At 42.0% G+C, this 18,916-nt stretch overlaps 1 protein-coding gene across 1 annotated transcript in view; it reads right to left on the minus strand.

The window, feature by feature from the left end:
* Positions 1-18,916, minus strand: part of LOC126471570 (serine proteinase stubble-like) — a 368,010-nt gene that overhangs the window by 308,236 nt on the left and 40,858 nt on the right. The window lies entirely within an intron of this gene.

Here is an 18,916-nt window from a genome sequence, read left to right on the forward strand (position 1 = left end):
ACTCTGTTATATGTAGGATGTAAGACTTAAAGCTAGTGGCTAGCTGTGAAACTTAATTGTTGGTCTATGGACGCAGCATAATACAGTTGTTATAAAATGAACTGATGAATAGTACTGTTTGTACTCACACAGAGCCAGTAAATGTTAGGTCGTAGTTATTTCTATAGAAGTGTAAAATGTGTTATTTATTTGTGAGGCTATAAGATTATCAAGAATTGAAGTAATACTGATCGTTAACAATATTGACTATTGTCCATGGCAATCAGAGAAGAGCAACGAACTGATACTGTAACTCAAAGGTAAAGCAACTGGAACAAGTCCGTAAGGTAATGAAATTTTGTATATTTAGTTTTAAGTCTGCAAATCAAATGGTTCAAATGGCTCTGAGCACTATGGAACTTAACATCTGAGGTCATCAGTCCCCTAGAACTTAGAACTACTTAAACCTAACTAACCTAAGGACATCACACACGTCCATGCCCGAGGCAGGATTCGAACCCGCGACTGTAGCGGTCGCGCGTTTCCAGACTGAAGCGCCTGGAACCGCTCGACCACATCGACCGGCCTTTAGGTATACAGCAACGCAAAGTGGATTTCGGTAATTTTTACAGTGCTGAAACTTGAATGTGAGAACCAAGTTTTTTCCATCAGATTTAATGTATAGGTTTATTTGATATACCCGATTTGCAATATTTTGTGTGTTTTGTAGTCCTGATACAGAAAAGTTAAATTTTGGAATCTACTTCGTCAAACGATGTAAGACTTTTTGTCATGTAACAATCCAAGTGTTTTTAATTACGACAGTAAGTGACAATTGTAGAACATTTGAGAAGTTCACTGATTTTGAAGTTGATGAAAAATGTTTCATATCAGATTTTGTGAAGGAGAAACTTTATTTCGAATACAATTTTCAAACTGAAGCATTAGGTCTTAGGATACCTCTTATCAGTACCTCATTCTCTTCTATGTCGTGTTTATTTGAACCCAATGAATATTTTTTTAAAGAAATTATTTTTCAACCAGAGTCAGAAAAATATTAATGTGCCAGAAACAGAAAACTGTTAATGTTTGTAACAGCTTCATTGCGGGCAGCGTTGCACAGCCCTGAGCCCATGCCCAGTATTTTCACAGAACATTTGCAAGGATGTTTATTTGTCAACCAGTCTACTGACATTATTTGTAGGAATCTATTTTACGGCCGGCTTTGCACTTCGCTGTGCCAAGATTGAATATTTTCTATGCCTACTGTAGAGAGAACAGAATATTATGATTACATCCGTTGCGACTCTAAAGCTAAGGACAATTTATTTCATTGTTTATTTGCATAGGGAATTATATCAAGCTATTGCACAGGGCCATAGAACTCGGTGCTCACGAGACTGGGTAAATTTCAGAGGAATTGATTTCATTATGAAAACTGCGTATTGGTTTTGCGGATTAAGTCATCTGCTCAATAACACATCACACAGTAAATTTGCAGGACAAAAACATTACGCATCTCATATACACTGGCAAACAAAAACACAAATCTTTTTCGAAAGAACGTTACAACCCCTTCGACACCCCTCAGATTTTACAGGCCCACAAGCAAGTGCTAAAGCAGCAGCGTAGCGCCACTCTGCTAAAGCTTGTTGATGTACGCGGGTGAGTCAAATGAAAACCTTAAATTTGTAATAACAAATTGAAATTAAGCGCCGTTATCCTGTAAGTTGGTAAGCGTGCTACAAACAGCGTGCAGAATGGCCTGTAGATGGCAGACAGTGAAGATGCACACATACCGTCGCCGTATCAGTATAAAGATGGCCGCCCCACTTGCGACTTGCACCAGGGAAGAACAGCGTTCTGTTATTCGGTTTTTGCGTAGCGAAGGTGTGAAACCTATTGAAATTCATCGACGAATGAAGGTTCAGTACGGTGTTGCATGTTTGTCACAGCAGCAATTCTATGAATGGAGTAGGAAGTTCGCAAATGGTGTGACTTCAGTGGAAGATGCTCCTCGTCCAGGTCAGGTACAACGAGATGTGACTCCACAGAACATTGCAACAATTGAATCCATAGTGAAGGAAAACCGCCGAGTGACACTGAATGACATTGCAGCATGTTTACAGATTAGTCATGGGTCAGCAGACCGCATTGTGAATGATGTGCTCCAGTTTCACAAAGTGTCTGCAAGATGGATGCCACGGCAGCTGACTCCTGAAATGAGAGAACGACGTGTTGATGCTTGTGAAGAACTTCTTCGGCGCTTTAAAGGAGAAAATGATGGCTTCCTTGCAAGAATCGTTACTGGGGACGAAACCTGAGTCACTTCCACCAACCGGAAACGAAGAGAGCGAGCAAGGAATGGCGCCATTCCTCATCACCAAAACCAAAGAAGTTTCGAACAGAACCATCAGCAGGGAATGTTATGCTGACTCTCTTTTGGAACGAAAAAGGCGTCATTTTGGAGCAATACATACCTAGAGGGACCACTGTCACCAGTGCATCATACACAGATCTCCTAAAAAATCATCTGCGGCCTGCAATCAAATCAAAGCGACGTGGATTGCTGTCAGCAGGTGTCCTTTTGCAACATGACAATGCAAGGCCCCGCACTGCCGGTACAACAGTTGCAACAATCACAGACCTGCATTTTGAGTGCCTTCCTCATCCACCGTACTCACCAGACCTTGCCCCAAGTGATTTCCACTTGTTTGGACCACTCAGAGACGCAATGGGAGGAAAGAAGTTCCGTTCTGATGAAGAGGTACGCCATGCGGTGCATGAGTGGTTGCGCGGACTACCAAAAGGATTTTTTTCTAAAGGAATTTATGCACTTTGTAAGCGCTGGAGGACTTGCATTGATCATGGCGGAGATTACGTTGAAATGTGACATAGCTTTGTACCACTTCTGCACAATAAATAATATTTAAAAAAATATTTAAGGTTTTCATTTTACTCACCCTCGTAGTTGCCTGCCTGAAGGCACTTAAGAATCAGTCACGGGTTGTCTCTGTAGAGGCACATTTTCAGAGTTCTCCATGTGGATGTGCAGGTGGTACCGAGGGTGTTGCTGAACCGGTGAGTCTTAGAGGGACCCTTTGTCATCTTACCCACATGTATACCAGTGTCGCACCCCCAGCGATTAAGCCACAGGACAGCGTGGAACAGGAGGGCTGAATAAACGTAAACTCCCTCTCCTGCTTTGGATAACTTTCAAATTTCGTCGAATGCTTTTTAATGGGTGCTTGTAGTTCCACTCTGTTTACCAGAGTAAAAAATGTGGTCGTGCTAAACTGCAAAAAACAGCATCCTTAGAAAAGGGTTGAATCGTCCGAGGGGAGTCAGCAGTGTCAAAGCTTGTTAAGAAAGTCGTTCTGTTGCACATCATATAGCAAATTGTCACTTTCGACAGCGAAATGTGTGTGAAGGAACGCCCCTAGGGAAGGGGTGGTTTCATTGGCGGCCTTTATACCGCTTCCTTAGGCCTTTTCGTGTCGATTCTGAGTGGCGGTGTGGTTGAAATGTTTTGTTCTACCACCCACGAGAAAATCGTGTGATTTCAACGTTGGGCGTCGGTGTTCCGACCTCCATCAAATGGTTCAAATGGCTCTGAGCACTATGGGACTTAACATCTATGGTCATCAGTCCCCTAGAACTTAGAACTACTTAAACCTAACTAACCTAAGGACAGCACACAACACCCAGCCATCACGAGGCAGAGAAAATCCCTGACGCCGCCGGGTATCGAACCCGGGAACTCGGGCGTGGGAAGCGAGAACGCTACCGCACGACCACGAGATGCGGGCCGGACCTCCATCCCATAGGTGTCAAGAGGAGGGCTGAGATGTTGGTATTGGAGGGGGGGGGGGGGGGTGACGATCTTTCCACTTTCCATAGACAGTGCCACGCGATGGACATTGGCGCCCTCTGTACTGCCTACATAATCAGCGCTTCGTTGAGTTCTCTTCGCAGTTCGCCGCTGTACCTCGGAGGATGTCTCCCGCAGTCGGAGACGAAACGTCAGTGGAGAGTTTTATACATCGACCACGGCCTATCAGCCCGGAAATTTTAGGTGAAGACAATACCGGCCGTGAAAGCCTACATTGTATGATCAAATGCCTCTACGGGGAGGCTATGTCAGCATCGTTTCGACGATTTGAAGGAATGCGCAAGAAGAAATCACAACAACTGAGTGTCCTCACCTTCCTGGTTACGCTGCAGGGACACTTCGACGGTTCCGAAATTTCTGAAGGTGAAGAGGATGTTTCGACGATTTGAAGGATCTTCCCATTGTTTGGCACGCCCACAGTAGCCTTGGCAGAATTTGTGAAATTTGGTGCCAATGTAACGTCATTAACTCACCTTACAACTTACATGAACTTCTGAGCTCTGGCCTTTTTTTCACATGTGTCACCACCTTGCTGTCTGAAGACTCGCCGAGTGAGAGGGTGACGCAGAGCACTGCGCTTTTGTACCATTACATAGGAAGAGTCCAATTTCACACTTATGCGTCGCAGGACGAAAAACTGTGACGCTGCAATTCTTTGGCGCAGCGTACAAACAAGGGAAACTCCCCATCGCACGCCCCTCAGATTTAGTGGTAAGAGGGCCCACTCGACAGCCCGTCAAAAACTGATCCCAGACCAAGCGTGAAAACGGGAAGAAGGCCTACTGGACTATGAAAAAACAAAGCAAAGTAGGAACAGTGAAAGGTCCAAGACCAGAATTGCAATATAGAAGAGGTGGCAAGTTAAGTGGCATGAGGGTTAAGGGGGTACAGTGTTAGAGTGCTAAGCGGGCGACCCGTGATCAAAACTACGCCCTGCCTTTCTTTTTCCCACTACATTATTAACTGGCCGTCCGGTAACAGAAATGTTTGTTCTGTTTCTGTAATCTTGGCAGCCGAGCGTGATTAGCCGAGCGGTCTGAGGCATTGCAGTCATGGACTGTGCAGCTGGTCCCGGCGGAGGTTCGAGCCCTCCCTGGGGCATGGGTGTGTGTGTTTGTCCTTAGGATAATTTAGGTTAAGTAGTGTGTAAGATTAGGGACTGATGACCTTAGTAGTTAAGTCCCATAAGATATGACACACATTTGAACATTTTTTTGTAATCTTGGCAGTTTTCATACTATGCATTGGTTATAGAATATGAGTCATGTGGTAGGAATACGTTACCGTCGCAAGTAAATGTGATACTACACTTCGGTTATAGAATATGAGTCATGTGGTAACAATACGGTACCGTCGCAAGTAAGTGTGATAAACAGTGAGAGCAGGCGAGGTACCACAAGACGTCTCACATAAATGAAAACAACAAATAAACCAATGTGAACCATGTTGCAACAAAGTAATTCAAGAGTCAAGACTTCCAAAAGAGGACGAAACTTCAAAAACGTTAAAAACATATGTTTTCAGAGAGCACAGAGAAAATTTGTGATTGTGAAACTGTTGCGTTCATTTGTTGCAGCTTTTCATTATTTCCTTGGGAGTGATCACATTCACATTCATACGAACACCTGTATCGGGCAAGGATGCATACCTCACTCACTTACCAGTCGAACAAAATAGGTGCGTCGATAAAAGATTCCTGTCACTAATTCCAGGCGTGTTTTCGGATGGAGGATTCGGTCGACTTGTCGCCTTTTCATCAACCATCTGGGGTTCCCATTGGAAAGTCACTTCCTTTCGGCTGCTAACAGCCTACCTTACACCTCACTGTTGCAAACGGACGTTACACCACGACACAGACACAAGTTTGAATAAAGAGAACAGCGAAGAAAAGAAAAAAAAAAATAGACATGACGGAGGGTTGAATACGGCTCGCCCATTTCGAAATCCAACACCATAACCACTTGTCCACGCCGCCACTTGTCTACAGAGATGCTGTATATTGCACTTCTTCTTTTTTTCCCACAGTCCAGTACACCTTCTTCCTGTTTTCATGATTAATCTGTTTTTCCCTTGTAATAAAAGCATAGAGAGCACGGGGCAGACAGTGTAGCAGAATTGTCAACTAGAATGTTATTCTTGAGGTCTTCAGTCCGATGACTGATTTGATCTCCACTTCGCGCTACAATATCCTGTTAGAGATTCTTCAGCACTGTATAACTGCTCTATTCTGTATTCAATATCCATTTGAACCTTTTTGTTATACTCAGGCATTGGTCTCCCTATACAATTTTTCCTACCATTAACAAAAATCAAACAATGTTTCCTCGGTGCTGTGGAATGTATTTAATCATTCCGATCACTTCTTTTAGTTATGCCATCAATTTCTTGTCTCTCCAGTTTGGTTCAGTACCTCTTCGTTAGTTATCCGATCTACCCATCTAACCTTCAGCACTCTTTTGTAGCACCACACCGTACAAGTTTCTTATCTCTTCATTGCCTGTACCCTTTATCGTTCAGTTTTACCCTTCCGAAACAGGCTATACTCCAGACAAATACTGTGAGAGCAAACTTGCTAACATTTACACTTACATTCTATGTAAAAAAAATTATCTTATTCACATACGCTTACGAACGCCACTCTGCATTTTATATCTTCTCTGCTTCGGCCATCGTCAGTTATTTTGCTGCCCTAATAACGAAACTTAATAACGAAACAGTGTTAGTATTTCATTCCCTAATTTAATTCCCTCGGCATCATCTGATTTAATCGGACTGCAACCTTTACTCTTTTTTTTTAATATTCATTTTACATTCTCTTTTCAAAACACTGTTCCAGGTCTTCTGCCATCTCTAGAAGAATTACACCATTACACTACAACTAAAAGACTTCAAAGTTTTAATTTTTTCTCCCTTTAATTCCTTTTCCAAATTACTCAATAGCTTTCTTTATTAGATGCTCAATTTACAAACCGCATAACATCGGAGATAAGTTACAGTCGTTTCTCACTTCCTCTCAATTACTGCTTCCGTTTCATGTCTTTCAACTCTTATAACTTTAGTTTGGTTTCAGTAAAAGTTGTAGCTAAGATTTAGCTTCCTGTGTTTTATCCCTGCTACCTTCGTAATATCTCATAACATGTTACAGTTAAGATTGTTTTTCTAAATCTACAAATACAGTAAATGTGGGTTTCCCTTTCATTAAATACATCTTTTACGATAAGTCGCAGGGTCAGTATTACCTGTCGTGTTTCTTGATTTCTATGGACCCAAAATGATTTTCCCCGAGTTCTGCTCCTACCAGTTTTTCCATCTTTCGTAAATAATTCGTGTCAGTATTTTGCAACCATGACTTATTAGCTGAGGGTAACATATTATCACCTGCTTTCTTTAGAACTGAATTATTTCATTCTCTTGAGACTATTTCTCCTGTTTCATATATCTCGCATACCAGGTGGAATAGTTTTGCCATGATACGTTCTCCAAAGTACTTCAATAATTCTGAGCGAATGACTTGTTCCTACATTGGGCTTTCAGTGATCTGTCAACTTTTTCTCGTCATCCTCTTCCTCTTTCTCTTCCATAATATTGTCTACTGGTTGCTTTCCTTCGTACTGCTCTCCTAAACATTTCTCCCACGTTTCAACCGTCCATTTTTCGCTTATTCCTGGTTTGCCAGGTGAGTTCTTGATATTCAAACAGCTGATTCTTTTTTCCTCATAAGATTTATTTAATTTCCCTATAGATGGTACCTATCTTTCCCACAGACATGCACATTTCTGCAGGTTTGTATTTATCCTCTAGTCGTTCCTGCTTTGCCGTAATGCACTTTCGGTCCGTATCATACATAGATATCTGTGCTCCATTTCGCCCGCTCCATTTGATGCATTTTTATATTTTCTCCTGTCGTCACTTAAATTCAGTATTCGCATTGATATCAGAAGATCTATACTGGGCCTTGTCTTTTTGTCTATTTCTTTCTCGGCCGCCTTCACTATTTCATCTCTCAAAGCTACCCATTCGTCTGATATTGTATCCTCTTTTCCTGTTTCAGTCAATCATTGCCTGATGCTCCTTTTGAAACTCTCATTTTATCCAGAAGCTATGTCCTCAATTTCTTGACTTTATACGGGTTCTTAAGTTTTAATCAATTTTCAAACTGAAGCATTAGGTCTCAGAACACACCCATATCAGTCAGTACCTCATCCTCTTCCACGGCGTGTTTATTTGAACCCAGTGAATATTTTTATAGACATTATTTTTCAATGTTTGTAACAGCTTCAATGTGGGCAGCATTGCACAGCCCTGAGCCAATGTCCAGCATTTTCACAGAACATTCAGGCACTTTGCAGCAATTACAAGTTCTATTTAGACAAAATTGGGATGGAGGAAGAAATGGTTGTGGCCGTTGTTCTGCATATTATGCTGTGTACAAGGCATACTTGATCAAATTCGTATTACGTGCTGATCCAAACGAACAGGGCACAAATGTCTGAAGTTTAACAATACCAGTCTGCTAATAAACCTGAAATTACAAAGAGAAATTATATTGTCCAGCAATTTTCTGAAAAATGCTCCACACTGTAGCGAAATTCCTTTATCGAAAGGCTGAATCACACTATCATTTCCATGTGGAAACCAAATTATATTTCAAGTATTTTCGTCGTCCTCCAGAAGATACAGGTGTTGTTGTGTCCAGGCCAAAAGTCCGACAAAAGCAGCGAATTATTTTCTACAACTGATAAGGAGACGGAGACGTATCATATGCAATATTGAAACGTATTCTCTCCCATTTTCTCACATTTTGCTACAGCGATTATAAGATTTTTTCAACTGAACAGTTGTTTTCTTTTTGGTTCTAATTTTCCGTGAATTAATGCACTGATACTTATAAGTGGCATTGTTTTATACGAATATGTCATAGAATAGTATGGACTACAAAGCAACGTGCGAGTTGCACGTAGTTATTGAACGATACCTGACTGACAGGCCACATACACAGTATTTTAGGGGGTAACAAGAAGCTTCACTTTCACGTCAGCTACGAATTTCTCTTTAGTATTACCTATCAAGAACATCACCTCTATACGTTTACCTGACGCAAACTTCGTACTTTTGCAACTTCTTTTTCCGTACAATGTCCTGAACCTGGGTAACCAGATCAAAGAAGCCTGGAAATCAGTAATATTTACCTCACTTTCAGTTCAGGGCGTCCAGTCTCCTACCTCTTCCTCGGTAGTGGCGCATTAAGTCTCACGAGCAGCTCTAGATCTTTCACACTTTTGCGAGTTTTATTTTGGCGCACATTTCGTACTTGGTGTAAATATTTTCTCCATACACATAATTCATGTTCAGATTTTACGAAACGAAACCGGCTTTGCACACCGCTTAACTTTGTTTTCTCCCTCGTTCGTTTAAGTAAAAATTTATAGCATATTCTTTCTCACTCAAATGTATCACTGCATATATTTCCTCTGGGCTTGGAAGGTACACTATTTTTATTCTGGACTTCAACTAGCACAAGAATCATTTTTAGAACCACAATTCACGTAATCAACGGAGTTATTCCTTGTTTCGAATAATGTTCCCACGGTTCCTTACGAAATGTCGACATCGTTCGAATAAATGTCCATAAAATTAATTAATAATTAACATAGATATAGGTCTTCAGGAGAAGTAGGTGATTTCCGTTATATACCAATTTCTTCAAATTTCATCCTTGCAGCGCTGAAAACATTAACTGGGTTCCACATTACTGTGAAACTCTGAAACCTGCACGAAGCCAAATGGTATTGGCAAGCATATGCGAAGAAATCATAAAGAAAATTAATTCAGTTTTGTCTCCATTGTTAACACTTAGCGTTACCGCAAAGACAACTGCTAATTATTTTGAGTATTAAATGAGTTGCAAATTCGAGCGAATATTAACTGTGAAAAATTATATCAAAGAAACTATCAATGGAAACTGAAATTGGCTTTGCAAATTACGACCGCGTTGTGTCGTGTTACCTGTTTACCGATGTGCCGTCAACCAAGCATATGTGCCCGCTGTGTTGCGCAGGCGTTCTCTGTCAGAGCTACGGCAACGGGTATACACTATGGGATGAAAAGTATCCAGACACCCACAAAAACATACATTTTTCATATTAGGTGCATTGTGCTGCCATCTACTGCCAGGTACTCCATATCAGCGACCTCAGTAGTCATTAGACATTGTGAGAGAGCAGAATGGGGCGCTCCGCGGAACTCACGGACTTCGAACGTGGTCAAGTGATTGGGTGTCACTTGCGTCATACGTCTGTACGAAGAGATTTCCACATTCCTAAACATCCATAGGTCTACTGTTTCCGACGCGATAGTGAACTGGAAACGCGAAGGGACACGTACAGCACAAAAGCGTACAGGCCGACCTCATCTGTTGACTGACAGAGAAAAAAATGTGTGTGAAATCTTATGGGACTTAACTGTTAAGGTCATCAGTCCCTAAGCTTACTCACTACTTAACCTAAATTATCCTAAGGACAAACACACACACCCATGCCCGAGGGAGGACTCGAACCTCCGCCGGGACCAGCCGCACAGTCCATGACCACTCGGCTAATCCGGCGCGGCGACTGACAGAGACCGCCGACAGTTAAAGACGGTCGTAATGTGTAATAGGCAAACATCTACCCAGACCATCATACAGGAATTCCAAACTGCATCAGGATCCACTGCAAGTACTAGGACAGTTAGGCGGGAGGTGAGAAAACTTGGATTTCATGGTCGAGAGTCTGCTCATAAGCCACACATCACGCCGGTAAATGCCAAACGACGCCTCGCTTGGTGTAAGGAGCGTAAACGTTGGACGATTGAACAATGAAAAAAACGTTGTGTGGAGTGACGAATCACGTTACAGCACGTGGCGATCTGATGGCAGGGTGTGGGTATGGCGAATGCCAGGTGAACGACATCTGCCAGAGTGTGTAGTGCCAACAGTAAAATTCGGGGGCGATGGTGTTATGGTGCGGTCGTGTTTTTCATGGAGGGGGCTTGCACTCCTTGTTTTGCATCGCACTATAACAGCACAGGCCTACATTGATGTTTTTAGCACCTTCTTGCTTACCACTGTCGAAGAGCAATTCGGGGATGGCGATTGCATCTTTCAACACGATCGAGCACCTGTTCATAATGCACTACCTGTGGCGGAGTGGTTACACGACAATAACATCCCTGTAGTGGACTGGCCTGCGCAGAGTCCTGACCTGAATCCTATAGAACATCTTTAGAATGTTTTGGAACGCAGACTTCGTGCCAGGCCTCACCGTCCGATCTCGATACCTCTCCTCAATGCAGCATTCCGTGAGGAATGGGCTGCCATTTCCCAAGAAACCTTTCCATCACCTGATTGAACGTATGCCTACGATTGGAAGCTGTCATCAAGGCTAAAGCCGTCGGCACACGGACCGTGCATCCGAACGTTGAGCGTTGAGCGTGTCGAGTTTCTGACGTCATAGCGTGGAATAACACGTTCGGGAGTCTTTCCGAACGTGAAGAGCAATGTCTGGCATGTCAGATATTCTGAGCATGCGTCTGAGCGTTGACCAATGAGATGGCACAATGCCACGTAAGTCACACGCACGCCGTCTCCCTTCAGTACAGAGATGTGAGGCGCCATATTGGCATTCGTTTCAAGTCTATATGTATATATGCCGTTACTGAGTACCAGCAAATTGAGAATCACTGGAAAACCCGTTGCTAGTTGTGTGATTCGTTCCAATAAAATAATGAGAAACATCATATCCGTGGCAAAAGAATTATTGTAACATGCGTATTATGAGAGTAGGCTATTTGAAGGTGCGACACACTGAAAATCCACCCAAAAAGCATTGTTCTTCGTACAATTTGTTATAATTAAATTTCAGTTAGTAACATAATTATCTAAGATTAACGTTTATAGGAAGGCATAATATAATATGATTAGTAAAAACGAATGTTTCGTTGGTTTAGCGTAATGAGTAGCGTCTCTGTCTGGAAATGAGTAGCCGGCCGGTGTGGCCGTCCGGTTCTAGGCGCTTCAGTCTGGAACCGCGTGACCGCTACGGTCGCAGTTTCGAATCCTGCCTCGGGCATGGATGTGTGTGTGATGTCCTTAGGTTGGTTAGGTTTAAGTAGTTCTAAGTTCTAGGTGACTGATGACCACAGATGTTAAGTCCCATAGTGCTCAGAGCCATTTGAACCATTTTTTTGGAAATGAGTTTTTGTTGGGGCGTTCTTACACTTCAAAATTATTGTTGCTAACATTCGCGTTTTTATTAGGTTCTGATACTTTATTGTTAGTTTAATATAAGTATGTGCTATTATATTTGATGTTATGTAAATATAAATTCACCTTTTTTTGAGGGGTGACTGTTCGATTGGCTTCCGCTACTTGTATAAAGATATTTTGCTCCTTTTTCTTTTACGCTTCGTAATTCACATGTTGGAAAGATTCTGCCACTGAGAGGACCAGTGATCAAGTAAGACTAACCTTGGGGCTTTACTAAAATGTGGAAATGATGAAGTAATGTTTATCTTATGTGGAAAAGTGTTCCAAATTTGTACCGCACTGTTTGCAATGGAACTTTTCTAAGTCTGTGTCCTTATTGATTGGACATAGTACTTTCCTATTCGTGGACGATGGAGGAAATGTGCGTTTTAATAGATCCAACGTGGGAATTTTACGCGCGCCCCTTGATTAAACAGTGTGATTATCGAAGTAGAAACATCCCTCAACTGCCGCTGGACTGCGTTGCGATTGCTTATACCACGTTGGGGCCCACGTACCGTATGCACAAGTCGCATCGTTCCTGAGCTTTCAGCAGCACGTTGAACTTGGCACGCTCAACTTTAACGTTCGACAGCACGGTCCGTGTGCCGACGGCTTAAGGGTGGGCCAATTCAATACTGAATTCCTGCATTACCGATGGAGGGCGCCACGAAGTTGTAAGTCATTTTCAGGCAGGTGTCCGGATATTTTTTATCACATAGTGTACATTTCTCCAGCCACACGGCGAACTACAAATTTAGTAAATTTCAACATTTTTTTTAAATGCTTGCAATGTGTCTTAGCAGCTACAATTTTGACGTATGTTCCGTTGGGTGTATTCTTCCCGTATACAAAATTTCAGGGCGTGTTCCGACATGTCGGATGGGACAGTTCCAAAAAATGTGTGTGGAATCTTATGGTCATCAGTCCCTAAGCTTACACACTACTTAATCTAAATTATCCTAAGGACAAACACACACACCTATGCCCGAGGGAGGACTCGAACCAGCCGCAGGACAGTTCCCTCGTTAGTACGGATGACTACGGCGAGGAAAATTACATCGACGTAGTACTACGCTATTAAGCATCACTGCTTGTTAGGGACTTACCTGATTGTACCACTGTTCAAGAATATTTGTTTCTATATGAAGGAATTACTCTAATTGTATGTAACTCAGCACCACAGAAGAACCTGCAGTTACACAAAGTTATGTATATCTCCAGTATTGCCGGCCAGACTGGCCGAGCGGTTCTAGGCGCTACAGTCTGGTACCGCGCGACCGTTACGGTCGCAGGTTCGAATCCTGCCTCTGGCATGGATGTGTGTGCTGTCCTTAGGTTAGTTAGGTTTAAGTAGTTCTAAGTTCTAGGGGACTGATGACCACAGAAGTTAAGTCCCATAGTGCTCAGAGCCATTAGAACCATTTTTCTCCATTATTATGTGCACATATTGTAAATAGACTTATTAATGTGTCACCTTTTTATAGTCGTCTTATTGTCTTTGCTAGCCATCTCAGGTACCGACACATTATTTCTTGTGTCTCATCATACATTCCTTCAATCTCATTACTATCTGCTCAACTAATAGGCATACACACTTGAATAACTTTGGTTGGTGTTGGCAAATAGTAATTACAACTGGAAACGTTATGCGTTGGAATATGTTAAGTCCGTAAAGACAGATCATGCGCTGAGAAGTAAATTACGTGAAGTCTTTTGACATTCTTGGCATGGATACCTCGAGGTGTGGTTTCAGACATCTATAACTAGGAATGTTTCCGTCCTGCTAGCACATTGCGTTGTTTCCATCGTGATGAATGAACCTTGTAGACGAAGTATAGACGACTGTGATTATAGTTGTAAGGTTCCAGTGGCGTTTTGTATGGCATGGCACACTGAGGGAGAGAAAAGTCAGAGGACAAACAGATGTGCCCCCATCCTTAGCTGCTCGCTGAGCGTGCCGGATTACCAACCGAAGGAACCTGGGTTCGATTCCCGTCCGTGTACCAGATTTTTCGGTGCTCGTGGACTGGGAGTTTTATTGTCGTTACGTTCATCGCAACTGACATCCCCCTAGTGAGTTATCTGAATGGGTGCATCCTGAAAGCCAAAAGAAAAAACCACTATGCCATCAAATAGAACAACACTGTCGAATATCAGTAAGCACACCACGTAGAACTCATCGCCCCTGCAATGCCATATGTGTTCAGGTGAATACCATAATCTAGATCACAACTTCATTTATTTTCGATTACCTGTTGCAGACAGAATAAGCCATGTTCATATCTATAAATTAATGTTAAAAATTGAATTAGCGCTGTATTATGTAGCATACATATGAGGGGTGTTTGAAAAGTCCGTGCAAAGTCCGAGAGATGGCACCATCGACGCGTATCGAGGTCATTTTTAGCTAGTAGCATCTTTGAAAATAACGCACACCAAGTTTCACCCATATTGGTCAATTTCTTTGTGTTTGGCATTCGTGTGAATCAAGGAAGTCGAGTAATTGTCAAAAAATGGACGAAAAACAATTTCGTGTGGTGATTAAACATTACTTTACGAAAGGCAAAACGCCTCAGGAGACTAAAGAGAAGCTTGATAAACATTACGGTGACTCTGCATCTTCGATTAAAACAGTTTATAAGTGGTTTCAAAATTTTCGGAGTGGCCATATGTGCACAAGTGATGCTGAACGCTCTTGACGTCCTGTGGAGGTTACGACTCCAGAAATCATTGATAAAATCCATGACATGATGGATGAGAGAAGAGTTAAGGTGTGTGAGATTGCTAGTGCTGTGGACATCTCTAATGAACGGGTACCTGATATTTTGCATGAACATTTGGACAAGAGAAAGCTATCCGCAAGATGGGTTCCGCAATTGCTCACTCTTGAACGAAAACTGAATCGTGTGAAGTGTTGCAATTATTGGAAATACGATTCCAACTCGTTACACATCCCGCCTGTTCTCCAGACTTGGCTCCCTCGGGCTACTATTTGTTTCCCAATTTGAAGAAATGGCTGGCGGAACAAACTAGCTATTTTGCAGACTTGGACAATTCCTATTATTCGGAAGGGATCAACAAATTAGAATAGCGTTGGACGAAGTGCTTAAGTCTAAAAGGGGACTATGTCGAAAAATAAAAAAGGTTTACCCCAAACACGTAAGTCGTTTCTATTTTTGCACTGACTTTTCAAACGCTCCTCGTATATATGTCAATAAAATAATCAAAATAGACTATAACTAAATGTACATGGTTGTCTTAAAACTTGGCGCAGAAAACGTTTATTGTCAACCAAGCTATTAGGAGTACCCAGTGGTTATCCTAGTTCTTTTCTTTTTACGTTGGTAAATACTAGAAGAAAATGACACAGTTTTGAGTCTGTCGGCAGCGTGGGCACTTCAAGCGGTGACTATGCCCTCGGTATACACAACCCGGCGTGTGGTATACAACACCGCAGCAAACGAGGCACTCTTTAGATCAGGGGCTGCCAAGATTTCGACTCGCGGCCATGCCCAGGCCCGAGTTCCGAAGCGCACGGCCTCGCTTCATATTTCCCCCATCACCACGCCACAGTGCAGTCGCACTGCATGCGACTTGCTTTTATAGTTCATATTTCTCAACAAAATAGATCACAAACAAAACAAGTTTTAGTATTAATTAATTATTTTTGACCGTCTGAGGACATAATATACTTTATATCTAGTATATACTGTCAGCATACAGACACAGGCAATTTCACAGTGTTTCGCACTTAAGTTATACATAATTGTGACTTATTTAGTTTCATAATGGGAAAAAGTCTTTCACACAAATACGAGTATATCGATCGAAACATTGTAGCACTCTTGCGATCTCATTATGGAGACTTGAAAAAATCTACCTGAGGAAAGCAATGTCCACATCCTGAACAGTTTGAACGCAAAAAGATTTGTCATTGAAACTGGAATTACCTCGCAGGTCAGTCAGTTACATATGCACATGCACAGTGGCCCTTTCAACTGAAACAGCAAACGTTCTCGAAAACGATGTAAGGTTGGCAGTGTCCTCAAAACCTTTGTAAAACTATCATTTTAATTCTTGGAAGGCCGCAGTGAATTCTTCAAACCTCTCACTTTCTTTAACGCCAGTGAACTTAGGGAACTGGACTGTCTTTGTCAGACTATGTCCCTTCTGCAACGCGATTTTCTTTTCAAATGCATCCCCATCAAATCAAAAAGAAATTACTGTTATATCCTAGCCAGTAATGCCACCCGAGCCCGCTGCCAAAAGGTTGGCAGCATCAAAGTCCGGACGCCGTCCGCATAAGCAGCGCCAGCGAGACAGGAAATCGCCGCAAGTCTGCGCGCGCCACCGCTGGCTTCTGGTTTCTTAAGCGCTGGAGTCGCGAGCGCTAGGACAGTTCTGTATTCGCCGCTCAGTTGTATACTCGCCACCGAATTGTGTACTTGCTAGTCAGTTGTGTGTTCATCGCAGCAGAGTTGTTGTTTGTCGTCAGCCGACGCTGACCTAGCCGCTCCGACTCGAACTAGACAGATTTCTGTAGACACGGAGTTCACTACTGTGTTGCTGTATCTTCGTTAATAAAGATAAGTACCGACTTTTATTTAATCAGAGTGTTTGGGTTTTCCTCTTTCTGTTCACTGTTCCAGCGGACCGGTCGGCCCGCTATTAAAAGTGTGGCGGTGACTTCGTAAGCCGTTTCTATAGCGAATTGCTTGTCGCTACGAACACCGCCACAAAAATTACCTCGCAGTGTTTTACTGTGGGAAGCGTGCACTCAAGTCCACTTAAACTGTGAAGACTGCAATACATTCCAGCTATTATAACTTTCGTTCCTGCACTCATTTTTCATTCATAAATTCAACAACAGCGAGTTTTAACTCGAAAAATCGTTCCAGGCATGCCCCTTGACTTAACCAACGCACTTTGTAGTAATATATTACTCTTAGTTCATTTCCATTGAAAACTGTTGCATCTGTCAATGTGACTTCAGGAATTTTACTATTCGTACCACTATTTTTTTCAAGTGTTCCATACCCTCAAATTTAACACAAAGTGTTTCTTGATGCACAGAACAATGAATCCCGTCTGTCGGTCGCTGTAATTTTTTTGCGCTTTCATTGTCATCTAAATAAAATTTTCTCTGCATGGTACTGTAATGTTTCATAGCAAATAAGCAGTACCCGACACTTATGTGAATTGAGAATTCTCATCCATCTCTTCTGTCATTCCCATTACTTTTAAATGATTGTGACGATAGATCGCTAGACTGACTCTTTTGGTACAAACAGCCAGTAGACTTGTGAACGTCCTTCACATAACAGCAAACAGCAAAGGATGAAAATCTCTGTCACCACGATTCTCCCGAACTCGGAGAATTATGCCGACCGAAAAATGCCGCAAGGCAATGGGAAATGAAATGTCGCTCTGTTCCGGGTACTTCTGAGAAGGAGCGAAAGAGCCAAGTGGCAGGCCGGGTCTTGATTCGCACGCGGATTGCACACGTGAAATTTGGCACGTCTTGGCACGCTCTGTTTTAGATAAAAGTATAATTTCAACCAGCGTCTCACTGCCATCTGTAACTGCCGTATTACGTAATTACTTCGGCAGATATTGAAATATGCATTATAATTAAACTGATTCTGGTCGTTAAGCGGTTGTTCTGATTCGTTTTTTTATATTGGCATAGATTTGTTTCCTCAAGTAGGTTTAAAAGGTTACCCTTTCGTTCGTAATTTAAATGATTAAATTTCTTTCCACAAATTTTCAACGTAATTGTTTCTGTTGAGGAGGTGTGCCCCATAAGCTGTTTTACTCTTGTGTGTGTGCATATGAAGGGCTTATTTCAATAGTGGTACAAGTCCATTACCTCCACTTTTCTGTCTATAATGTTTCTGAAATTAATGAGCCAAACAAACAGAAAGAAAGGTTCATCTCTAGCAAGAAGCCATATGCTTGAATATTTCTGGTATCTCAACTACAGATTTTTCAGTGCTCATTTAACTTTAGGACTCTGTATCTCAATATGAACAAAAATGAACTTGTACCACTATTGAAATAAATACTTCATATGTTCCATCTAATGTGTCTGAAAATTCCACGGTGTCTGTCCAATAAATTGCTTCTCACAGTCTCCATGTGTTACCTTGTACGCCCTCATCACATGTACTTTGTGTTTATGTTATCGGATTGTGTCGTAGTCCTGATTCCTACGAGTTATTTGTTTGAAAGACAATTTTTGAGTTAGATTTGTGGAGGCACTTATCAGTTTTATGGATAATCTAATATTATATGTCAGCGTCACACAATTTTTTTTGGGAACCTTTTTATAGGTCCACCTTCATTCTTTGCAATTTTGGCTTTCGTATAAGGCGCATCGATAACAGATTTGTGTTAGTTATTAGCTGTCGCTACTTTGTTTTAAGGTAGCCTTTCCTTGGGCCATTGCACAATTGTTTGAAATTCATATAGAGATGTTTACGAACAATCTGGCGATCGCTACCACTCTTCCCGTTGTTCAAACTGTACTCATATTTTTGAACCATCTAGCGTGCGTCACAACCTGCAGTACAGAGACGGTTATTAAGATGTACAATATGTACCTCTTCACTTAACTTTGACAAGTGCTGTACGTACTAGGCAGTGTGTTGTCAGATAAATGATTTCATCGACCTGGGCTGCTGGCCCACAATCCAGAAGAGCTCACCTTGAGACTACATAACACGAAGCTTTACTCATCATAGTAATTTTCGGTGCAT

The sequence above is a fragment of the Schistocerca serialis genome, chromosome 3 (assembly GCF_023864345.2).
Source record: "Schistocerca serialis cubense isolate TAMUIC-IGC-003099 chromosome 3, iqSchSeri2.2, whole genome shotgun sequence".
NCBI classification, from domain to species: domain Eukaryota; kingdom Metazoa; phylum Arthropoda; class Insecta; order Orthoptera; family Acrididae; genus Schistocerca; species Schistocerca serialis.